This window comes from Triturus cristatus, chromosome 2_2 (genome assembly GCF_964204655.1).
Source record: "Triturus cristatus chromosome 2_2, aTriCri1.1, whole genome shotgun sequence".
NCBI lineage: Eukaryota > Metazoa > Chordata > Amphibia > Caudata > Salamandridae > Triturus > Triturus cristatus.
The window spans coordinates 217582018-217607991 of record NC_140582.1 but is presented as its reverse complement, the minus strand read 5'-3'; the positions used below and the strand labels follow the sequence as shown (position 1 = coordinate 217607991).

The 25974-nt window shown below is 50.1% G+C and overlaps 1 protein-coding gene across 1 annotated transcript in view; it reads left to right on the top strand.

The window, feature by feature from the left end:
• Nucleotides 1-25974, top strand: part of SNX30 (sorting nexin family member 30) — a 234057-nt gene that overhangs the window by 103862 nt on the left and 104221 nt on the right. The gene's annotated exons all lie outside the window — the stretch shown is intronic.

Below are 25974 nucleotides of genomic sequence, written 5' to 3'. Positions count from 1 at the left end.
AGCACATACGAAAGTTACTGATATCATTTCTCAAGGCAATGATCTAGCTGATAGAACAGCTAAACAGACTGCTCAAACTCAAACATCCGAGATGACAAAGACAATAGTCCAGACGCCAACACATTGTATGACGGTTAAAGATCCTACTCTTGACGTAATTGATATACAGACACATGCTACACCAGAAGAAATAAAGAAATGGACGGAATTAGGAGGGATCCAAACGGATCAAGGATGGTTGATGAAGGAAAAGTCTGTGTGGTTCCTTCCTGATTCAATGGTCCAAGTCATTATTAACACTATCCATAGTCCAGCGCATCTAGGAGAGAAAGCTATGCTAGACAGCATTCAACATATTTGGTTCAACAAGCATTTACGAGCTGCAGCCAAACAAAAGGTTCGTACCTGTCTGATCTGTTGCCAGTTCAACCCAGGAAAAAGCGTTCCCGTAGAACAGGGTGGATTTCATCCTCCTGATCACCCTTTTGAAGTCCTCCAGATGGATTATATCCAGATGGAACGATGCAGAGGATTCAAATATGTTCTCGTAGTTGTGTGTGCTCTTTCCCGTTGGACGGAGGCATACCCGGTTTCAGATTACACTGCCCCGACTACTGCCAAACAGTTGGTTCGAGAATTCTTCCCACGATACGGTTTACCACGTGTTGTTCACTCAGATAACGGCCAGCCGTTCTCATCCGAATTAATGAAACACGTTTCACTTTTGTTAGGCTATCAGTGGAAATTCCACTGTGTCCGACACCCCGAAGCAGCGGGTCTCCTAGAAAGACATAATCAGACTCTGAAAATAAGATTATCCAAAATATGCAGAGAAAAAGGTGTCGACTGGGTAGTAGCATTACCAGTTGCACTCTTTTACACAAGAATGGTAGCACACTCTCGAACAGGGCTATCCCCGTATGAAGTGATCTTCGGCAGACCACCAAATATGTGCGGGACGCCTATACCACGCAAAATAACTGATATTGACTGTAACATGCTGACAGATTACTTGGCTTCCTTGATGTCTGCACTACAATCTTGTCGTTCACAGGTAGCTGCAGCTTTTCCTGACAACACTGAGGTGAAACCCCATGACGTGGTTCCGGGAGACTTAGTCCTCGTGAGGAACTTTGATCGAAAGACGCAGCTGGAACCTAGGTGGAGGTCACCTCAGCTGGTGTTGCTCACAACAAGAACAGCCGTGAAGATCGAAGGCAGAAAAGGATGGATTCATTCAAGTCATATCAAGAAATTTCATGGACTGAAATCAGATGTGAATACCACACCTTGTGTGTCTTCACCCATTGACTCAAAACTTCCTTTTGTGGAAAAAAGTGACTCCGAACTTTATAAATTAAAGCTCAGGCCCAATCAGTCGAGCAATTTGATTGTTTAAGTCCTCTCCAAGGTGAAGCGGTTGAATTGTCTCTGACATGTATCCCTTGGACCTGAATAGAGAAAACACCCGAAAAATGTTGAAACAACAGGCGTACTGTAAATCACTGCGTAGTCATTGCATAGTGACGTTATTAATTTTGTTTTTCTCAAGTCTTTTAATAATTACTGCAAGTATATTGTTGCACATATATTATCCTATTTCTAGACATGTTTACAATGTTACTGCTGAACATTCTTTTAGTGAATTACCTCCGCTTGAATTGTCATACAGATTTGCGCTGCGCAATAACACTTTTATTAGTATGTTACATCATTCCCATCAGGTTAGCAATGCTACAAATTGTTGGATATGTGGCCGACTCCCTCCCTATCAGAATGATAAAGGAATTCTACCTCTTTTTCCATACCCGTTCACACACAACGGCTCCTGTGGAGCATGGTTTAGCCTAATTAATTCTCTGGATTCGAATTCTGCAGTTTATCAAGATAACTGGGTATGGGGACATTTGAATTTAGTTTTACTTAAGGTCTGCTATCCTAACAAGGAGGGACTTCCCAAAAGAACAGGAACTGATCTAGAAAATGAAGTATATGGATTAGGTAATTTTACGCTTAATCTTATGATCCTAAATGTCGAATCCGAAGCTACTCCAATTTTGCCCGCTATGTCAATATTTCCAGTAAAAGGTGAATTATGTGTAAGAAAGAATGGTTCCATACCTATGGGCCATAGTAGATGCACCACTGTAGTAGAATTTAGTGATCAAGGCAAGTCTACATTTAGAGCTTCCCGCCATTCCTATTTTATATGTGGTCAGACGGCATATGTACGTTTGCCTCTAGATTGGGATGGTACCTGCTACATTGGATTCCTTTTGCCACCTGTTTTCCTAGCTCCTCCTGATTATCACAGAAATATTAATTTAGTATATAATAGAGTAAGGAGAGATCTCCCGATAGTCGACTACACTGAAACAGCATGGGAAAAATACACCGATTTCAATAAAGGTCTCTTTCCCTATATAGGTACCGTTACTAATAGTAAACTGATACGTAGATTGACTAGAACCCTTGAAGCAGTAGTGAACGAAACTATTTCCGCCTTAGGCAATTTAACAGAAGAGCAGTCTGCTATGCGGATTGTTGTGCTTCAAAATCGTCTTGTCCTTGACGTCATCCTGGCCGATAGGGGTGGAGCTTGTAGGGTCATCGGATCAAGCTGTTGCATATTCATACCAGAAAATTCGCCATCTGTATATAAGGCCATAACCCGCCTTCATAAGATTGTAAGCCAGATACACCAGAATCCAGGCACCTGGACTTGGTCCGGTTGGTTTTGGAGCGTGATATCAGCCTGGGGATGGAGAGTTCTATCCTTCCTAGGTATTGGCCTTCTCATATTATTCAGTTGCTGCTTATGCCTGCAATGTGGACCAGCGATTTGTGGTCTGTGTGCCACATCGTGCATTCCACATCAAGATTTTCATTCAAGATCCCGGAAGAAGAAAGAAGAACAAATGATGCTATATGAACAGATCAATGGATTAATGAAGATTGATATCTCTTGACGGGCAAGTAGGGGACAAGGAGGGAATGTGGAAATATGGATTTTTCTGGTCAGTTATGTCCCCTATCTTGGACCCCAACGGTTCTATGTGCATGTTACAAGTACATGTATGTTCCCTCTAGTTCCAGTTATGAAGACGCAAATACATGTGCGTCCACCGTTAACATGTCCTCTGTTGATCCGCCATGAATGGGCCGGATATTCCATTCCTAAGTACGAAAGGCCACCGCCTTTATATGGTTCACTTATGCCATTTTACAGTCCAGGCAAGTAGGCCCTGATTCTGTCATCAAGCTTCTCTTGCTTTCTGTCTCTGAAGCTCCAGTCCGAGCCTGCATCTGTGACCATGAACTTTGTCTCATTCTCTGCGCGGCTCACGAAGCCTGACATCAGCTTGCTGCCTGCCAAGAACTGTATTTCACCTTCGAAAATTATCTGCTCCGCTCCCTGCCCAATGCATTCCTGTCTAGTAGCTTAAGTAAACATTCTTCCAGCTACCAAGCAAAGGCCCGACTTCTCTGTCTTCATACAAGTAATTCATAGCCCTGTTACTATGGAAGATTCCGCCCTCGCATCTGGTGTAGACACTTAGACGCTTGTACACGCACTAACCGTCAGTATAGTCAGTATAGAATAAGATTCTACTCTAAGAGACCTCTCTTTTGGATAACATAGTTCTTTAAACATAGGATGTTAGATATGATTTGGGATTAGGTTGACTTGACCCTCCAGACTTCTGTCGCCACATGTAGAGCTAAATATCAAGTCCCCTTCACCCCCTAGTTGCACGTCAATCACACGTCATACTGCTGCGCGCGCATCTCTGCCAAGTATTTCTGCTGATACTGCGAAATTATCTCATAGATCCACCCATTTGTGACATCACAACCGATGACGTTTCTCTGTTACGCCCTATTACGCCTCTTTTCATTACGTATGTGTATTCTTATCTGTATTATCAGCTGTTACGCCTCCTGCATCTGTCTTAATGTAAATGCTTTTCATATATATATTGTTACCTGTCAATAATGTATTGCCTTCACTTCCTGAACCTTCGTGGTGATGGAACCTGAAATCCCTGATTCGAATCAGTAGTGGAATAAAGCCCATTCCGAACCTCTAATACCACGGATCCTGCCTCTTATTTACTGAGCTATTTTTATTATGTTTCCGTATCAAATTAAGTCCCGGTAATTAAATTATTTACCACACAGGTCATAAGTAAGAACGTCGACCCCGACCCCCTCCCTGCACCCTCGAAAAAGGCTTTGGTCACACCTTCACCTTCGGACCCAGGTGCACACCGAGAGACTGCTTCCCATGCCCGGCAAAGAAGCCTACGAAGCCTTCAGGCAGCTCGGGCTCGAGTCAGCCTGCCGTCTGTACCGAAACACAATCACCGGCACCGAAAAAGAAACCGTCCTCCTCCGTGCCGACAGCTGCTTCCACATCCAAGCACACGGCACCAACACCAACAAGCAGGGACTCGTCAACACCGAAAAAACATTCGGAGCCGAACAAAAAAACACTCCCGAAGGGCTCGGATTCGGACCCAACGAAAGCCTCGGAACCGAAAAAAACAACAAGTTCCACAGGCCACAGAGACTGTGTAAAGACGCGCGGTTCCAAACCAAAACAACACAAACGCTACAGAGTCGGTGCCGAAGAAGCCTACGGAACCGAAACGCTCGGCACCGAAAGACCAACCTCCAGCAGAAGAGCTGTTCACACCAGACCCTGCTCAAAAGACTCTCATAAGGCATCCTAAAACTGGTCAATTGACTCTAAGTTCTAGGAAAAGACCACTAGAGGCGCCTGCACCGGCTCCACCACCTAAAAAAAGGGACATTGCTACATCTCCTCTAAGACTCCCTTCTCCACCTCCTCCTCCACCACCTCCTCCCCCCTCTTCCCCACCACACCATTCCCCTACACCATCTCCTACACCAGTAGAAGATGATGACACCTTGAATGACATGGGGGAGGGTCCGGACGATGTGCCACTAGGGGATCCTAAATCCACCTTCTGCCCCAGACCCCTGGGATGACTATAACACGCCAGATGTCCCTAATGTTCCACAGGATGACATCTACCCCTCCAGGCCTTCCCCTCCAGAGGACACCATGGGCTTTAATCAGCTCGTCCACAGAGCTGCCAAATACAACGGGGTTGCCTTGCATACAGACCCCATAGTGCAGGACTTCCTAATGGATACATTTGACACCACTCAAAGATCCACCTCAACACTACCTATGCTTAAAGGTGTTATTAAGCATGCACCTGAAGTCCTTTAGAGATCCTGTTAGGGCTCGAGGTATTAACCCCAGGATCGACAAAAAATATAAAGCTGCCCCTGACGACCCAGCTTACATTAAAGGCCCAGTACCCTTAGACTCCCTGGTAGTTTCCAATGCTAGGAAAAGGGCGAATTCTCAGACATCAGGTGACGCTCCACCACCGACAAGAAGTCTAAACTCTTGGACGCCTCTGGCAAAAGAACAGCCTCACAAGCGGCTAACATATGGCACATCGCCAAAAGTCTGGCGCTGTTAGCCAGGTATTATAGGGCACATTATGCTGAACTAGAGTCCATAATGCAGCACCTCCCAGATAAATACAAAAGCAGGGCCAATGAACTCATACAGGAGGGTAAGCTTATCACCAACACCTCCATCCGTTGCGCTCTTGACGTGGCAGACACCGCCTCCAGAGCAGTAAACACGAGTGTCCTTTTGCGTAGGCATGCCTGGCTACGCATCTCGGGTCTCAAACCTGAAGTTCAGAGCTCCATCCTCAACCAGCCTTTTGATCAGGAGCACCTATTTGGCCCAAATGTAGATTCAACCCTTGAAAAAATGAAAAAGGATACGGACACAGCTAAATTAATGGGAGCCTTGCAGCTGCAAGCTCCCAGACGTTCCTTTCGTCGCTCACCTTAGAAGGGCACCCCCAGAGGCTACTCCTCAGACAACCCCTCCACCTCTCACAAGGCTCCCGCCCAGTCTACATTTACCAGAGGTTACCAGAGAGGAGGCTACAGAGACAACAATAGCCAAGGCAGAGGCAAGACCAACAACACCCGCTCTGCCTCCATCCCTACCAAATGACTTCCCTCCACTTCCCCCAGACCATTCCACTCCAATCGGGGGAAGACTACAACAGTTCCTGCTTGTCTGGACCAACATCACTACAGACGGGTGGGTGCAACAAATAGTTCAATCAGGTTACTGTCTGGAACTTACTTCTACCCCCCCACACATACCACCCAAACAACGCCCAATGTCCTCACAACACTTAGCTCTGCTAAAACAGGAGGTGATCTCCCTCCTACAAAAGGATGCAATAGAACCAGTTCCCCTGCAACAACAAAAAACAGGAGTTTACTCCCTGTATTTTCTCATACCAAAGAAGGACGGATCTCTCAGGCCTATTCTAGACCTCAGACCTCTAAACCTGTACATACAATCGCACCACTTTCACATGGTTACACTCCAACAGGTCCTTCCTCTAATTTCACAAGGCGACTTCCTTGCTAATCTAGATCTCAAGTTCGCCTATTTCCAAATTTCCATTCACACAGCTCACAGGAAATATCTAAGGTTTGTAGTGGACGGCCAACACTATCAATTCAAAGTACTCCCTTTCAGAGTCACAACAGCACCACGGGTATTAACCAAGTGCCTAGCGGTAGTGGCAGCCCACTTAAGATGACAACACATTCACGTCTTCCCATATCTGGATGACTGGCTCATAAAAGCCAGCTCATACAATCAGTGTGTTTATCACACTCACACTACTATCCAACTACTCCACAACTTGGGGTTCACAGAAAACTACCCAAAGTCTCATCTACAACCGTCCCACATACAATAATACCTCAGTGCCACAATAGACACCTTAAAAGCATTAGCCTATCCAAACCCCACCAGGATAGCAAACATGCAAGCTCTCATAAACAAATTTCAGATTAACACTCTCTCCCAGCAAGAGTGTTCATGCAGCTAATAGGGATGATGGCCTCTTGCACACTCATAGTACCTCATGCAAGACTCTACATGCGTCCTCTCCAGGAGTGCTTAGCACGCCAATGGAATCGGGCTCAAGGTCAGCTAACAGATCTGGTGTTGGTAGACAGTGGCACTCATCGATCTCTGCAATGGTGGAACACCAAGAACCTTTCCAAAGGGCGACCGTTCCTAGAGCCAGTTCCACAGATAGTCATGACAGCGGACGCATCGCTCTCCGGCTGGGGAGCGCACCTATTACATCACACCATGCAAGGCAGGTGGACTCCTCAACAAAAGTTACTCCACATCAACCACCTGGAGCTACTAGCCATTTTCCTAGCCTTAAAGGCTTTCCAAAAACAAATATCAGGCAAAGCTGTCTTAGTCCACACAGACGACATGACAGCCATGTACTACATACAGAAACAAGGCGGGACACACTCTCTGCAGCTCTCTCAACTGGCACAGAGCATATGGAGATGGGCTATACCCCAGAACATCTTTCTCCTAGCTCAACATGTCCCAGGAGTCCAAAACCCCATAGCAGATCTGTTAAGCCGTCAAACGCAACAGATCCACAAGTTCTTCAGCCATTCTTTCAAATCTGGGGGCAACCAGAGATAGACCTCTTTGCCACCCATGAAAATGCCAAATGCCCAAGCTTCCCCACCAGGTATCCACACCCATTGTCCAAAGGCAATGCGATATCGATGAATTGGCCAGGCAGATTTGCGTACGCCTTTCCACCTCTCCCTCTCATTCCAATGGTGGTGCCCAAACTACAGCAACATGCACTGACTCTCATCCTAGTTGCTCCAACTTGGGCCAGACAACCGTGGTACACCACACTACTGGAACAGTCTGTAGTTCCGCACCAAAGACTACACCTCTCCCCACGCCTCCTAACCCAGAACCGTGGAGAGATCAGCTACCCGGACCCAGTTCAGCTCAACCTTGCGATCTGGCTCCTGAGGTCTTAGAATTCGGTTACCTTAATCTGCCCCCTGAATGCCTGAACATCATTAAGGAAGCTAGACGCCCCACCACTAGAGCCTGCTATGCAGCCAAGTGGAAGAGATTTGTAATATACTGTCATACCAACAACATCAATCCCCTAGACGTGTCTATCCAACACATCATAGGTTACGTACTACATCTCCAAAGGTGCAATTTAGCCTACACATCTATTAGGCTACTCCTCGCTGCCATAGCAGCCTATTTACAAAATAGACCACACTTATCACTTTTCAGAGTGCCTGTCATCAAAGCCTTTATGGAAGGCCTCAAAAGGATGATTCCACCTAGAATACCACCCTCGCCTGTGTGGAATTTAAACATCGTTCTCACAAGACTAATGGGTCCTCCCTTTGAACCTCTGCATAAATGTGAGCTCCAGTTTCTAACATGGAAAGTTGCTTTCCTAGTAGCTATCACTTCTCTTAGAAGAGTTATTGAACTGCAAGCGTTAACTATTCAGGAACCTTTCCTACAAATCCATCACAATAAGGTTGTTCTCAGAACCAATCCAAAATTCCTCCCTAAAGTCATTTCTCCTTTCCACCTCAATCAGTCTGTAGAGTTGCCAGTGTTGTTCTCACTGCCACAGACAGTCGCGGAAAGAGCTCTTCATCCTCTAGATATCAAAAGAGCATTGCTCTATTACATTGAAAGAACACAACCTTTTCGTAAGACCAAACAACTTTTTGTGTCATTTTCACCACCACACAAAGGCAACCCCATATCGAAGTCTGGGATAGCTAGATGGATTGTTAAATGCATACAAATTTGCTATCACAAAGCAAAACATACTTTATCTGTTCCTCCTAAAGCCCACTCAACACGAAAGATAGGGGCTTCAATGGCATTTTTAGGGAACATTCCCTTAGATGACAGCTGCAAAGCAACTACATGGTCTACACCGCACACATTCACAAAACATTATTCTGTGGATGTGCAAACAAACCAAGCTAGTGTAGGCCAGGCTGTACTCAAAATACTATTTCAAACTACTGCAACAGGTACTGGTGGTTGCTGGTAAGGATGGGTACTGCTATACAATCTATGCTAAGTGTGTGATCTGCAGCTCATATGCCTCGAACGGGAAATGCTACTTACCGGTATGCATCTGTTCTTAGCATGTAGAGCTGCAGATCCACACACGCCCACCTGCCTCCCCGGCTACCTTTATCTGTTCCAGTACTATCTTTCTGTCTCTTGCAAAACTCCATCTTTTCCCTGGTGGTGATAAACAATCTGAGGATGGAGCCGATGCCCATGCGCACTATAGTCCAAATGAGGATGTTGTATCCTGCTCTTGAAAATGCAATGCTGTTTTACCACCATTAGAATGTTGCTGTGAGGATGCTGTTGAGAATGTTGGAAATCTGTCAGGGAAGTCACAGTTGAGTGGGCTGAGCAGCTTGCTGGCTGCTCCTGGTGGGGCTTATACTACTCATCTTTGTATCCGGTAACTTTCCTGAATAAATCCATCTTGAAACTCATCACGGCTACCTGGAGTTAATCACTACAAATTTATGGCGACGAGGATGTTACAGTGCACATTGTTTTTACCTCTTCACGGGGTGTTTCACGTGGGTTGTATTCCCGCTACTCTAGTGCACAACATTGACCACTCCACGAGGCTTGTGTCTTTTGTTACAGTGCACATTGTTTTTACCTCTTCACATGGTGTTTCACGTGGGTTGTATTCCCGCTACTCTAGTGCACAACATTGACCTCTCCACGAGGTATGTCTTTTGTTTCAGTGCACACTTTTACCTCAAGTTTCACACGTTGCGAGGCTGCTGTCCCGCATTCTCAATAACACGAGGTGTTGCGCGGACTGTTGTCCCGCACATACATGCACATTTCTTGACCTCTCCGTGAGGTGTGTTTTTGGGTTTTTCCCTTTTCCTTGTGCTTATCAATAGACCTCCAGTTGAGGTATAATTCACGGTCTTACACCTTCACTACTTAGTGCAATTTATAGAACTCTCTTGTGGTTGCCTCTGCACGTTCATATTGTTACCCACATGGGTGTATAGTTTGGTTCTTGTCCATTAACTATAGTGCATTGGTTTACGTTAGACTGGGTGTTTTTCTCTCAACTCTGTTTTCCTTTTCATTCTGAACACTGTAGCCCAGTACTTTTCTATGTTTTAACTCAAATGTTTATTATATTATGGAGAAGTATGAGTTATATAATATATTTCTCTTCTTCTCTGTCATCTTTTTTCCTTCTGATGTGGGTTGCCCTCTCGCATACTTACCTGGCCAGTGGGTGTGCAGAGGGTAGTCATTGATGGTTTCTGTTTCTATTCTTTATTATCTTTTCTCATTTCTAGAAAGGAGGATGGGAAACAGGTTATGTTTGTGTTTCTTTAAGTTTCTTGGTTGTTATCTTTCTCTCTTCCTCTGCCCTTTTACTCCCCGGTACTCTCCCCTCTATTTTGTTCTTCTAGCTTTTAAATCTGATTCTTTATTTCTCTTTTCTGTTTTCCTTCTGGAAGAAAGGAGGATATGTTGTATCTTAGCTATGTTGCTGTTCATGTCATCCACTGCTCCACCAGTGGATTCCTGTAGAGATGATGTAACATGGAATGTTGGTGTATGAAAACCACAGTTGGAGAAGGGCTGTGCGCCTTGCTGGCTGCTCCTGGTGGGGCTGTATTACTGATCTTGTAACTAACTGGCATTATCGGTAATCTTCAACATGAATAACTTTATTGGCAATCCGATGATTTACAGCCACTGCTAGGTGACGTTGGCGAAGCTTCGCAAGAAGTGAATGACTTTAAATGTAGGAGACACCGTGGTTGGCAAAGCGTGTCTACAGGAAGCCAGAAAAGGAGAGAAATGCCAAACCAAAGATGGCGGCACATTTTGAGACGTACCCCGGGTGGCTCACGGCACGTCTGTGGATCCAGCCCATGAAGCGAGCAGAACACAAGGACATGGAGGAGCGTCACAAAGATCCGTGGTAGCATAAGGTGCAGGTAAGGAAGCGTGCACCGTGTAGAGCTCGTGCCACAGCCTTTTGAAAGTCGGAGTGGCGGTTGAAAAAGCACTGAAGAGAAATTGTCTCAAAGGGGCACCAACAATCAAAGACGTGAAAAGCAACACCACATATGTACCACACTAGATAAATTCCACGACGTAGACAGGCAGAGTAGGCAGAAAGAAACACTAGAGGCAGGTGATTTTCACTCCGCATAGCATCTACTCAAACCCATAAAGATACAGGGCAGGAAAGTCCTTTCCAAAACACAAATGTCCATGAAGTCGAAATGAAGAGGGTTGAATATAATGAATGGGCAGGCACTGTAGATTAGAGCTAGTAGCCTCACACGGTTTGCTGAAAGCAGAAACACCTCACTCCGCGCAGGGAACACAAACTCAGGCAGTCCCTAATTACCTTGCTTGTTGAGGTGCTGCATGCGTAGCAAGGACAGACCTTTTGAGACGCTGTAGGAACAGCAGGCAGAGACTTGAGCTGCATAGAGACTGGAACTGGCACTTTTGCATAGAAGGTGACCGATGAAGAGGTCACTGGTGGGGCTGATGTGTGCCAGTAGGTGAGTAACCGCAGCTGTAATTACAAGAGTTGCTTTAGCTTGAGAGTAGGTCACAGATACTCCAGACTTTAAATTGAAGGCCTCAGAGGTAGCAGACACAGATTCTTTGGTTCAACTAGTTGCCATAAATTGTAAGTCCAAGCAGGTAGGTGTGGTTCAAGGAGATTTATTCAGGTTAGTTACAAGATCAGTAATACAGCCCCACCAGGAGCAGCCAGCAAGGCGCACAGCCCTTCTCCAACTGTGGTTTTCATACACCAACATTCCATGTTACATCATCTCTACAGGGTTCCACTGGTGGAGCAGTGGATGACATGAACAGCACCATAGCTAAGATACAACAGAGGAGTTACCTGTCCCGTGACTTACAAAGACTTTTTCAAGACAAAAACAAGTGCAAACATCCGGGCCCAACACCAGATGGCGATCTATGCTAAGTGTGTGGATCTTCAGCTCTACATGCCAAGAACAGATGCATACTGGTAAGTAGCATTTCCCTTTCCGGTTACTCTCCTGTCTGCAAACCAGTGTTGATGTCCACAGATCCCAACCCACCTGTGAAATGGCTAAATAAAAGGTTGGTCAGTTGTAGAATGACTTGCTGCCACTATTTTCTTTCACTTAAAGCGCTGCACTATTTTAATAAGCACGTTGTTAGTTTATACCTTGCAGCATAATAAATGCTTTTTCTGGCCAGAGGCTGGTGCTCAGTGAGATCGGTTGAGGTCCACCCGGGGAGGGAAAGGGGGGGGGGGTACCTCCAATTTACAGGCCTCTGCTCTACAACATTCATCTATTGTACTCCTATCCAATTTGAGAGATTTTACTTTGTTGATGAGGCAAGGATTTTATTTTTATATTGTGGTATCAATAAAAGTTGTGTTGGGATTTTTGCTCTTTGCTCTGGTCTAGACCTGAAAGTACAGGCCATGGTGGAAAAATTACTGACCAGACGCAACCCTAGAAGTCTGGCCTCCCTCCCTTGGGCTTTGCATTCATAGTCCACCTCTGTCAGGCCCAAGGGAATGGGCCTATTAGTGAGCCAGGCGTCCAACATTTTTTTTTTTTTGGTAAATCTATTTTTATTGTTTTAAACAAAACATTCCTTGGCATTTGACACAATAGGTAAGCAGAGAGTTGGAAACATATGTGGGGTATCACCCCGCATCAGGATCAATAACTACTACTTCATGACATGCAATCAGGCTAATTTGTGATCACTGTCCACAGCGGAGCCAGCTACAGTCTTTTTGACAGTCCCGGTGCAGTCACATCAGAAGTGACGGTATTAACCGTACCGCAGCCAGGCTCCGTGTCTGTGCGCGGGTGTCTCCCGCCCCATTCGGGTAGTGAAGAACAGGCAAAATACCCGCAAGTCCCAAAGATTATACATAACAAAACCTTAACAATGGCAGCATAGACTGTACATGCAGGCTCAATACCCTCCCAGCGGTCAGTAACCCCCCGCCCCTCCACACCCCCCCCCGAGGATCCCCCATGTGTGTGCCTCGGCTGTGAACATCGCTATGCAAGTGTGGGTGTCATGGCACCAAGGGAGGAAGCAGGCAGGGGCATATCATCTCGACAGAGGGGCATCCCCCGATCCACCCCCACCAGCTCCGTCGGCCACCTCCTGCAACTCCGCGCGACCCTCCGCGCCTAGGCGTCTGAGCTTCCCCAACAGCTGCTTCCAGCGGTCTGCCATGGGTTCCCTCCGCAGGCCCAGTGTTTCCTCCCTCTGGATGGCGGTCCCCTCAGCCCCGGCCCATGCCTGAAATGAGGCACTCCAAGCCTGCACGCACGGCGGGTCATGTGCTTTCCACCGCTTCGTAATGAGGCGTGCCGCTACCACTAGCCCCAGGTCTAGGAATCGAGACGTCACCTTATGCTTACGCGATCGTTTAAAGTGGTGCAATATGTGTTCGGGCCAGTCGAATGGGATGTTGCGGCCCACACTCTAGCAGCAACCCACTGACCGATCTCCAGTAGAGACCCAACCGTGGACAGCTCCACAACATATGTAGGAAACCCGCCCCCGGCTCACTACATCTAGGGCACACTGCGTCAGTACGGTGAAAATACCGGTTGATTAACTCCGACGTGAGGTAAGCTCTGTGCACGATAAATAACTGAATTTGGCGGAACTGCAAGTTTCGGGGTATACGTACCGGGCCCTTGAGTATCCTTTCCCACTCCCTGTCCTCTAGCGGTCTTCCCAGGTCCAGGTCCCACTTAGCGCGGAGGCGGTCCAGGCTAATGGACGACAGCTCCCTCAGCGAAGCTGCAAACCAGCGGATCAAGTGCCCTCCCCTCCCCATGACATGCAAGTATTGCATGGTCAGATGCAGGGTGGGTTCCGAGGTCATATCCCCCCACTGGGCGGTCATGCTCGCTATCAGCGAGCGATGCGTCAGGAACCCACCGGGCGGGAGCCCGTCCTCCGACACCAGGGTCTCGTATGGGATGAGCTCGCCCTCCCGGTACAAATCTCCCAACGTGCGCACATCAGCTCCCCACCAATCCGCCAGCATGGGGGCCGTGAGCACCCCTCCTCCACAAGGAGAGCCCTCCAGCGGTATTGCCGGCGCGTACAGGACAATAGTACGCGTGAGGAACAAGGCCCTCCGGAAACACCTATGCGCCACTTCCAGAAGGAGTGGTAGCGGGCGCGCGATCCTATGTAGAGGATGGAAGGATCTGGTTATTCGCTCCAGAGAGTAAGGCGCCAACTCCGAGGCCGTGTCATCCCTGCCCCTATCAGCTAGCCAGCGGGCCACCCATTGTAATTGAGCGGCCAGGTAGTAGTGCTCAAAGCAAGGGGCGGCTAGACCACCTCTGTCTGTCGGCAGAAACAACTTCGCGAGCGCCAGCCTGTGTCTGGCGGTACCCCAGACAAAGTCCCGCAGCAGCTGATTGAGCTTCCCAAAAAATGCGGGGGAAATATACATCGGCAGGTTGGCGAAGTAATACAGGAGGCGGGGGAGCATGACCATTTTGGCCAGCGCCACCCTGCCCGTGATCGTCAGTGGGAGTGCGCTCCAGAAGCGCACCTGCGACCTGAGTGCCGTGACCGCCCTCCCCAGGTTCCCATCGAAGAGGTCGGCCGGGCAGCGGTAAATTTGGATCCCCAAATAGCGGAAGGTGTCTTCCTTCCATTGGACCAGCGTGCCATCCAGGCAGTATCTCGGATCGTCAATACCGGCGCTAAAGGCATACAAGCATGATTTAGCTGCGTTCACACGCAGCCCCGAGATGGCGGTGAACGTCCTCAGCAGCCGCGGCAGCTCCTCCGGGACACGCCCCACATCCTGCACATAGACCAGCAGGTCATCAGCATAGAGCGACACGTGGTGGACAGCGTCCCCCAACTGTATACCATCTCCCAGGGCTGCCCGCACAGCCACAGCCAGCGGCTCAATTGGCAGGGCGAACAGGAGCGGGGAGAGCGGGCACCCCTGGCGGGTGCCGCGGCCCACCGGTATCGCCTCCGAGACGTGAGGGCCCAGACGGACACGGACCGTGGGTCGCCTGTATAACAGGTCGACCATCTTCAGGAATTCCCGGTCCAACCCATACCGCAGCAGCACCTCGGCTAAGTAACCCCACTCCAGGCTGTCAAATGCCTTCTCTAAGTCCAAGATGAGGCACCCCGCTCTGGGCCACCTGTGCACTGCCTCGGTTGCTACCCTGAAGTATCGCCGAATGTTCAGGGACGTTGACCGTGCCGGGACAAAGCCATTCTGGTCGGTGTGCACCAGATGAGGGACCAACGGCGCCAGCCGCTCCGCCAGCACTTTGGCGAGGATTTTGTAATCCACGTTAAGCATCGCTAAGGGACGGTAGGAGCCCAGCTCCGTGTGGTCTCTGTCAGGCTTAGGCAGGGAGACCAGGAACGCCTCCCGCATAGTAGGGGGGAGCGACCCCACTTCAAGTGCTCTATTGTAGAGCTCTCTCAGCAGCGGCGCCAGGGACTCTCGGTATGCTTTGTAATATTCCGCGGGTAGGCCATCTGGCCCCAGCGTCTTCCCAGATGCCATTGATTGAATTGCCTCCCCTATTTCCTCCAGAGAGAGAGGTCCGGCGAGTTCCCCATTGTGTGCCGCCGTGACCTCGGGGAGCTGGACAGAGGCCAGAAAGTCCCCAAGAAGATGCGGGGGGCCAGTTCCCCTCGCTTTATACAGTTGCCTATAGTGGTCAGCAAAGGCCCGGTGTATTTCACGCTGTGTGTGGACTAGCGTGCCATCCTCTCTGCGGATCGTTCCTATAGGGGCACGTCGGTCCTCCTGCCGTATGAGCCAGGCCAGGAGGCGGCCCGCCCTGTCCGCCCTAGCGTGCGTCCTGGCTGTGTGCGCAGCGTAGTTGTGGCACCGGAGCCGCTCCAGGAGGTCCGCGTGCCTTTCCCGAAGGTCTGCCAGGGTGTGTGAGTGCCGACCCCCTCCTTCTCCCTCCCTCTCGTGCCACAGGAGTTCATTCTCCAGGCTCGCCAGAGAGTCCGAGAGGCCCCTGCGTATGTTCCAGGCGGCCCCCAGGCAGTGGCCGCGGATGGTCGCCTTATGGGCCTCCCACTCCACCAGTGCATCACTCGCAGTCCCTTCATTTGCTTCAAAGTATTGCAGAATGGCCGTGCCAAGGGAAGATCTAAATTCCGGGTCCTCAAGCGCGCTCGGCTGAAGCCGCCAGGTGGGCACCGGCTGCCGTTCCACCACCCAGCTAAGCTGGAACCACAAAGGGTTATGATCGGAGTGCGTTCGGCCCAGATATTCAGAACGCGCTATAAGCGGGAGTAACGACTGCGAGCCCACCAACCTACACGTCCGGCTGGACAGATCATGCACCGCCGAATAATAAGAATATATCCTGTCTCTCGGGTGGAGGGTGCGCCACAGGTCCTGTAGCGCCCAGTGCGCAAGCCAGTCCCCCAGCGCCCGAGCGTTGGACTCCACCATCGCAGCACGTAGGGGAGGGAAGCATCTGTCCAGCTGGACATCCAGCACCATGTTAAAGTCCCCTCCCAGCAGCCAGGGGAGCCCCGCATAAGGGTGCAGGATTTGTGTCAGGCGTTCCAGGAAGGACGGCTGATCTACATTGGGCGCGTATATCGACCCCAGCAAGATCTCCTGCCCGTTCAATTTTCCCCGCACCAGCGTGTACCTGCCCTCACCGTCCACCACCACCTCCTCGCACCGGAAGGGGACCCCCGCTCGCACCCATATCAGTGTGCCGCGCGCATGCGCCGAATAGGTGGTGCCATATGTGTGCCCTCTCCATCGCCTGGAAAGCCTACCCAGTTCTAGCTGTGAGACATGCGTCTCCTGTAGGAGGGCGATCCCAACAGAGTGGCGTTGTAAGTAGGAGAAGATGGAGTAGCGCTTTGACGGTGTGTGCATGCCCCGTATATTCCAAGTCACAACATTAGTGTGCGTCATCGTGAAGGTGGGAAAGCCAGCTGGGCTGGAAGTAGAGCGTCCGCACCCGGGGAGGAGGATGAGGGGCCGTCCACACGACCCAGGGGAACATATGAATGCGCTGCCATGTAAACAGTGTAACTGCCGTGAACAGTAGAACAAAGGGGGCGTATTCCCAACGGGGCATCCGTCCAAACTTCAAAGAAACTAATTAACAATGCAATGTGTCAGTACAGTGTCTGATGGGGTACGCGCGGAAGTGTCGACAAGTTGGCACAATTTCCCCCCTCTCCAGTCTCCTCTAAGTGAAGGGAAAAACAGCCGCATATCTAGCATGAAACTGACGCGCTGTCCGGGCTCGAGGGCGCGGTAGTAGGGACCCCCCACTGTAACATCCAGCGGAACGCGCCACAGGCAAGCCGCCCTGCACTGCCGGGCGCCCCCCGCACTAAGTCTATGCCCTTCGTGAAAGAACCCCCTCTCTCTCAGGTCCCCGCCCCTCCTCCAGGCGCACAGTTGCAGGACAAGTGCGTGGGCATACCCACCCCGCATGGCTCCCACCCCAATGTGGTGCAGCAGTGTCCCATCACACAATCAAGTCAGCAGTCTGTGGGGTCACCACCGGTAGAGCCAGTTCCTCCGAGATCACCGTGGACGGGGACGAGGCACCGCTGGTCCCCGTGGCACTGCACGCTCCAGTCTCCATGCAGTCTCCACTGGGTGGCGTCGCCAGAGTCGCCACCGCATCAAGGACCTCCTGTCGCTCCACTCTGATCCGCTCAGGGCTAGGCGCCACCAGCCCCATCCGCATCTGCTGTCGGGCTCCCCGCCTCCTGCGCCTCCTGGGTCCTCTCTCCGGGCGGCCATCAGGCGCCGCGCCCGCGGGTCTCTCCCCCGTCCACTGCCCCGTCTCCTCCAGCCAGTCCCAGACATCCGCCGGGGAGTCGAAGAAGCGGGTCCCCTCCTTTGCCACCACTCGCAGACGGGCCGGGAACAGCAGGGAGTAGGGCAGCTCCAGTTCCCGGAGTTGCCTCTTCACCGCCAAGTAGTTGCTCCTGCGCCGTTGCACAGCCGCGGTGTAGTCGGGGAAGAACATGACGCGACTACTGCCAACCGTCGGGTCTCCAGATTTGCGTGTTTCACTCAGGACCGCGTCCCGGTCACGATAGTTCAGGAGCCTGAAGAGGAACGGGCGGGGCCGGGCCCCTGGTTTGGGTTGCTGCGCCGGCACCCTGTGCGCTCGTTCCACCACAAAGTGGTGGGATAGTGCCCCTTGCGGCAAGAGGTCCTTCAGCCAGCGCTCTATATACTGCTCCGGGTTCCTGCCTTACACGCCCTCTGGAAGTCCCACGACGCGTACATTATTGCGACGGGAGCGCCCTTCTGCTTCATCGACCCGGTCTTCAAGTGCATTAACCCTGTCCAACACATCCTGCAGCGCAGCACCATGGCTCTGGGTGACTGGCTGGAGCTCCCGAAGCGTCTGGCCCTGGACCGTGACCCTCTCAGCCAGCTTGCGGTGGTCCGCATGGAGGAGCGTGAAGTCGGAGGTGACCTTATCAATCCGGACTTCTAAGGACTCTCTCGTCTGCTCCAGGCTGGCGCTGAGTTTCTCCACCGCCGCAAGCATGATGTCCATCTTGGCCGACAGGGCCGCCGATTGTGGCTCCGCGTCCCCCCCTGGACGGGCCTGCGTGGTGTCCGAGCTCCCTGTGCGGGACTGTCCCTGCTGCGTTTTGTCACGGAGCCGGCCCATCACGTATTGTTGAGCCGTCGGCATCCGCAGGCTGTTTCCTGGTGTCACGGGCTCGGCTCGATGGCTGCACCTCTGCTCCTGTACGTTGCGCCCCTCTGCGCGGCCACCAGTGCGGGCAAGCAATGGGCCCCAAGGTCCGCAGGGATCCTGGACCAGTATGTCGTGCCCCTCTCCCCAGGTCAGCACGCCACTGCCCTCCTTTCCGAAATGTGCCAGTCGGTGGGGTCTCCTGCGGCTCCCCTCACTGGCGCCGGCCACGACCAGCCAGACTCTCACCCGTCACTCTCCAGCCGCTCCGGGTCCGCCCGACCGCCGCCCGCCGAAGGCTCCCGTGACTCCCTTCAGCGGCGCCTACTGCGTTTAGGCTGGCGCCACCCCGATGTCGCCGGGTACACCCGACCGGTGCCCGCCGGCTGTCTGCTGGGCCCCCGGGGACATGGAATGTCACTGATCCAGCACTCCGGTTACCGGGGACGTCCGGGGGCCCCCCCACGCCCAGCGCGCCTCACTCAGTCACCCAGAGGTTCTCCTACTGCCCGGGCGCCTGGGCTTCACTATTGTTCACCACAGTGGGCACCCTCTCCCAGAGGGCCACCGCCGGCTCTCCCAAAATGGCGTCCCTCACAAGATGGCGCCCGCCACCGCCCGCACCAGTCCACAGGCTCCCGGCAGCAGGCGTCCCCCAGCCTCCGGGCCCTTCGGGCTGTCAAGTCACTCCTCCACTCTGCCTCTGTGTCCCTGAGGCGGCCGCTCCGCTCCACCTCTCCTGAAGCGCACCAGCCCAGGCGCGATCACAGTTCGCCGCTCTCCCCGCAACGGCAGCGCAGACCGCTCCGCAGGCTCCACAGCCCCCAGCAACTCACTGTTCGTCGTGGCGCCTCAGCACTCGTCGCCTCCGCGGGGTCCACGACGTCCCAAGGCCCCCAGCTCTCTGTCCGCTGTGTCCGGGCTGCAGGCCTCACTGCATGCGTGCTGCTCAGGCCAGCCGCGTTGCTCCCCCAGGGCTCAGCTCCGCCCGCCGCCGTCACCAGAGTCCTCGCGGGCGCGACAGGCCACCTCAGCGCGGCCCAGGCCGCCGCCGCCGCTCCTCTGCATTCCACCGCAGTCTCCAGCCGGGAGCCCCCACCGCAATCACACGGGGCCTCGTAGATCACTCCGCTCCCCGTCCTCCGCTCACCCGACTCGTCCTCAAGCCGGCGGCCACCGCTGGCGATCAGCTCCGCCGCGCGGATCTCGTTCAGAGGCGACCACCCTGCGGCTCCCGGGTCTCAGGGATCGTCCCCGCCGTCGTCCCGCACCCGACCAGCGCTGTACGGGCCAGAGCTGCCCACTTCCCAGGAGTACTGACAGGATTAAGCGGGGGTAACGGTCGGAGCCTCAAGCCCTGGCGTCCGCCATGTTCGCCAGTTGGCCACGCCCCCCAGGCGTCCAACATTTTTTTATTGCATTTGAGTGTGCACTTTCTATGTGCTGTACAAAATTGGGAGAAATCAACATATGCAAGTGAAAGTAGATGTATCTTAAATGGTAAACATCGTTTACCACGAATCCTCTTCCCCGCAAGGAATTACAACGCGGTCGTTACAACGACCGTGTTGTAACAACGCAGTACATTACTCCAGTTAGTGTTCCCAATTTTTTCTGCAAGTTGAACCAGAGAGTCTGAATTTTGGGGCACTCTCAAAACCTGTGGAAGAAGGTCCCTGCAGCTCCGCAGCCCCTTAGACACAGGTCTGTGGCGGCACGCCCCATGCGTCTGAGTTTTGCGTGCATAGTAAGATCGGTGCAGTATGTGTAGGAAAATCAATCTGAACCCAGTCTGTATGGAAACCTCCTGGAATGTCCCCAGTGCCCCTCCCACTCCTTGTCGTCACAGTCTCAAATGTCAGCCTCCCACTTGGATCTCAACGCAACTAAGAGATCAGGAGAATTGTTTTGTAATTTTAAATATATTAGAGAAACTGTCTTTCTTGGTAATACTTCAGTTAGGATTCTGTTCTCAAGGGTTCTGGCAGGGGGGTCTCCACAGGGACTTGCACTCTGAGGTCATGTTGGAGCTGGAGGTATCTACAAACTTCGGTATCAGCCAGTTCATATTGAGCCTGCAAATCCTCCCAAGTGAGCATATTGCCTCTCCCCCACACGTCTCCCAGTGCAGAGACTCCTATTGGGCCCCATGTTTTAAATCCTCGCAAATTTCGAGTCTGTAATAGTGCGTCACTGTGCCATAGTGGAGTCATATCAGTCAGTTTCCCCTTCCATCCCAAAAAGGCTGTTGCAGTGCGCCATATCTTAGCTATTGTGTGTGTTTGGGGAAACAAATATTCACCCTTCGGTGAACTATAGTGAATGGATTGAAACCCTCCGGGTCCCATGGAGAGCCACTCCAGCCTAAAGTTCGGGTCGTCTCAAGTGGCGAACACCCAATCATTTACTATCACTAAATGCGCCGCTCAATAGTATTTTCTTATATCTGGAAGGCCATTACCTCCAGCACAAACCCCACGTGTTAACTTAGCTAGAGCGAATCTCGGCGGGGCCGCGTTCCTTAGCAAAGAGCGTAGGAGGGAGTCAGTGGACTGGAAGAAGCTATCTGGCACTGGGTGAGGGGTGTTCTGCAAAGTGTATAACATGCAGGGTTGTGTCATCAACTTAAACATCGCCGCTCGCCCCAGTAGAGAGAGCAGTAGGGTTTTCCAGTGTTCGACGTCTGCCTTAAAATGTTCCAGGAGGGGGTATAAATTCAAGCGTTGAATAGAGCGGGATCCGTTGTAACGTATATGCCTATGTATTTAAAGTGTCCAGTGGACATGGGCAGGTCCACCCCTCTAGGTAACATAGGCATGGCGCCTGTTATTGGGTGCCTAAGGGATTTTTCCCAATTTATCCTATATCCGGTTTATTGGCCAAAGGTGCGAAGAATGTGCATGAGGCAATCGTGGCGGGTAGGTTGGACTCGTAGAAAAGGAAATGTTTTTGCCATGACTCCCCCCATGTGACCCCCATCTCAATCGGATCCTGCCGAACCTATGCTGCCAGTGGTTCCAGGCCCAACCCGAATATTAAGGGGGAAAAAGGCCATCCCTGTCTGGTTCCTCTGCCCAGAGGGAAACTACGCAATATTATGCCATTTACCCTGACCTGGGCAGTGGGGGCTGTGTATAGTAGTTGCATCCAACCCAGGAAATTTGGGTTGGGTGGCTCCCTATTAGGGGCTCTTTGGCGGAGAACTTTTATTCCAATTGGCCGTATAGTGCCATGGGGAAAGGGGCCTAAACAGTGTAGATGAGGTGTGTGGAGGTTTTGTGAATCTTGAGGGAGATAAAACAGGAAATGAATGTTCCAGAGAGAATAACTTTAATCAATAGGCCTTCCAACCTGATTAAAAACTGAGTAGCGCACTGCTGAGGTAATGTCTCAGATTAGACGCTTATTTATAAATACCCCACACACCATATGGTTAATTGGAATAAAAGATCTCCGCCAAAGAGCCCCTAATAGGGATCCCGTCAGATATTGCAGCGCCGACCTGACAAGGAGCAAAAGCCCTATGATGAAGCATGACACCCAGCCAGGTGTTTTAGGGCCCTTAGTCAAACAGGAGGAACACCCCCTCGTTCCTTCTGTATCTCATGACCAAACAACCCCCTCTGTCCCCTACTAACAGTCAGGAACTGCGTACCCTTTAGTATTGATCCCAGAGAAACCCCATGGTTAAGGGCCTTCTTAACAGAGGCAGAGTTGATGATCCCAATAGTCCTCTGTTAGTGAAGAATGATGGTAATCCGAGCCATTCCACGGATCCCCACATCTGCCAGTCGCTGTAAAAATGTCTAATACGGGACCACGTTGAATGGCGCTGATAGATCTAAGAGGATCAGATTGGCAGTCTGGCCTTTATCTGAACAGGCCTTAATAAACTACGACACCTCTATCAGTGCAGTTTTGGTGCTATGTCTTGGCATAAAGCCAGACTAAGATGCATGTAAAAGGTTGAAATGCTCTAAAAGGTATCTGGATAATTGAATATTAGTCAACTTCTTCAGTCTTTTGCAAGCAGCTCTCAGGAGGGAAACACTCCTGAATTTAGAGAGGATGGTGGAATCCACAGACCGCTTTTTCAGCAGTGGTAGCACTTTGGCCTGCTTCATATATTAGTTAACATAGTGGTGACTAGAGATGTATTAAAAACCTCATTAAACACTGAGTTGATGACATCAACTGCCGTGGCTAATATCCGGGGCGGACATGTGCCGTCCATGGAGCCTGATTTACAGTTAAGAGTAGCTTGTCAAGACTCCAACAGAGAAATTGGGTTGACCCGAAAATGTGAATTGGAAGCCTTCGAGAGAGGATTCCTGTGGTAGCTTCCAGTGTAATCCTGCGGTAGCCGAGTCAGTAAATGTCTAGTAAATTTTTTCAACGTTCTCCTCAAAATAAGTGGAGGTACTATTACACTTTTACGCCGAAGGGGGAATATTTTAACATACAGGCCTTGGACTGAGGAATGATTTAGAGACTTGAAATGTTTCACAGAATTTGAGCAAGTGACCCACAATCCAGGAACAGGGCTTGAGGGGAAGAAACTGGACTGGATCCTCAGCAAACATGGAATAGAGCAAGGTTTCTAAAATACAAGGATCAGACAGACAAAACATGACTAAACAAACAGTGAGTGCAAGAGGGACATAGGACACCAGAAGAGTCAGAAAAGCGGAAGGTTGGAAAGTCTACTGTGAGAACAAGGAATTCTGAAATGCACGGTAGAACCTCTGCAGTCAAGCAAGTAATGGGGGCAAAGAGCATTATCTAGAAATCAGCTTAAGATTTCAGAAACTGAAGGAGTGGAGCCCCTTAGCGGCATTCAGAAACGGGAGAAGCTGTGGGATTAGAGGAGATTCAGTAAAGATGATGTGGCACTAGGAGAAAAGCTAGGAATCAGAAAACGAGCACAAGAGCAAGGAAATATCTCTAATGCACAGCCGCAAGTAAGCATCACTAGGTAAGAGCGTTACATGAACGAGGAATGCAGAGTCTATAGAATAATGGAGCATTCAGCTGAAGAGAGGACCACAGGTTCAGGCACAGAGCCAGGATTGTACAATCCTAGGTCTTCCTCGGGTGAAGGCAGCACAGGCGGCAGTGCTGATACACAACATGGAGCAAGGCATGACATTTGACAGAGTTCCGCAGTAAGGGACCTTAGGAGCACTGATGGTGGCAGGATTCTGGAAAGTGATGTAAATAAAGGACTCTTCTCTACAAACAACTATTGAAGAAATCTTAGGGTTTGAGAGAGATGATTGTTTCTTTTTCCCAAGACCAAACAATAGGTTGTCTCGTTGCGCTCTTTATAACCGTTAATATTTTAATAGACAGTGAAAAACTTTTGTGATGATCCAACTTGGATGCCACAGTAGCTGTTGCCACCAATGTTTGCTTTTCACCGAGCAGTAACAAATGTATGTTACCCAGCAAAGAAACCACCTGCATGGTTGTATTCACCTGTTGCCAGTGACCATTCTTTGGGGGTGCTTGATTGTTCACTGATTGAACTGGGGTTGGACATGCATAGAGTAATGGGAGGCCAGAAGCATGAAGGCCAAAGGTATTCCTTAGTCCCTGCAGCCAACACTCTAATTTTATTACTAGTAAGTTGTAAGAATTTTGCGTTAGGCCAGTCACAAGCGAAAATCAGAAAGGTTGGTTGAGGTGGTAGGTCTGTCTGTGTCTAGATGGAGCACATTCTACTTATTTGCATGTATAATGAAGCGGAATCCATCTAGGTTGGAAAATGGTCCAGAAGGCTAGTATACAGGTTAAAAAGATGAAAGGCTACCCAGGTGACACTACTCAATGAGTTGTATGTCAGAATATCATCTACAGAAATATCGCAAGACATTAAACATTATATCCTAAATATTGTTTGCAAAAGTATGTGCATCCGGTAGGGGGGGTCACACTAGAGCTCTCCGTTTTGGGATAATGCAGGTTTTGGGCCAACTGTTAAAGAGGACCTGACAAGAACCAAGAACTTTGATGGCATAGTCACCATATATCCATATTTGTGGGACTGAGCCCCATTGGAGAGGCAGCACTCTTGACATTCATCAGTCGTTGACCTCTTAAGATATCATATAGCATTTTAACTATTCGGTAGTTTTCGAAAATTCTTTTCAAACTATTTTACCTTGTCTAATATTGAGACTGCTCATGTCTATCTTTTGAGTCATTACATTATCTATGTGTTGGCAGGAAAAGCGCATGCCATGATGTCACATCCATTGAAGCTTAAGTAATTTTTATCTGATCCATTTGTCTCGGCTTCTGGTCATATCTTTGTGTATCTTTACTGTGTCCCTCCACTTGTCTTTTGTCTGACAATAAAAGTGTATATACTCTGCTTCTCCAGAGGCCAGGGTGTGTGGTCTGCCCTGATGGCTCAGGCTTTTAGGGTTGAGTATTTCTTTCTTGATCTAAGTTTCTTCGAGACTTGCCTATGTTCACTAAGCACAAGTTGAATGCCTCAGTATGAAACTATAATTCAGAAGGAGCTTGGGTTTCTGTTAGTACAGAGAGCTTTCTCGTGGGCTGAAAATAGCCTTCCCAAGGCGATCCATAAACGCGCCTTATGGTTCATCAGATCTCTAAATAAATGCCACTGATCAGACCCATTGTGTCGTCCTAGAGGTGGTATATAAATCTACTGGAGTTTCAAAATCCATAACGACATCTGATGTAATTGCATTTCTATTGTGTTTACTTCCCCGGTGAGACATTAAAGCACTTTAAGGCATGTAGCATGCGGCTCCAAACCCAAGGTTAGTGGTTAATTCAGTGGGATTGTTGATTAATGGGATTCTGTAGTTGCTAAATTCATACCTTCGCTGCCCTTGGCTGCATTTCTTGGTCGTCTATGGACCATCCTAGCCACAATTTTAAATATTTTTACTGAACCTGTTTTTTTTTTTTGGAGGGGGGGTACACCTTTTCCACTTCAGATATCGTACAAAAGCTCTACAGCACACACTGATTTATGGCAAAGCAGTTTCCACACAGAACATTTGCTTTTATTGGATGAGTGTGGTACACTCTGGGATTTGCCTAATTGCATAAATAGTTTTTGCAATTTTTGTTTAATTCCAGGAAAATTTAAGAAACTATGCTCTCAGAGCAAAGGGTGGGTCACTGCTATCTTGCATGCCTCATTTAAGTGAGTGTGTCCCTCGCATGACAAGTCTAGCAAGATACAGTGAGGAGAAT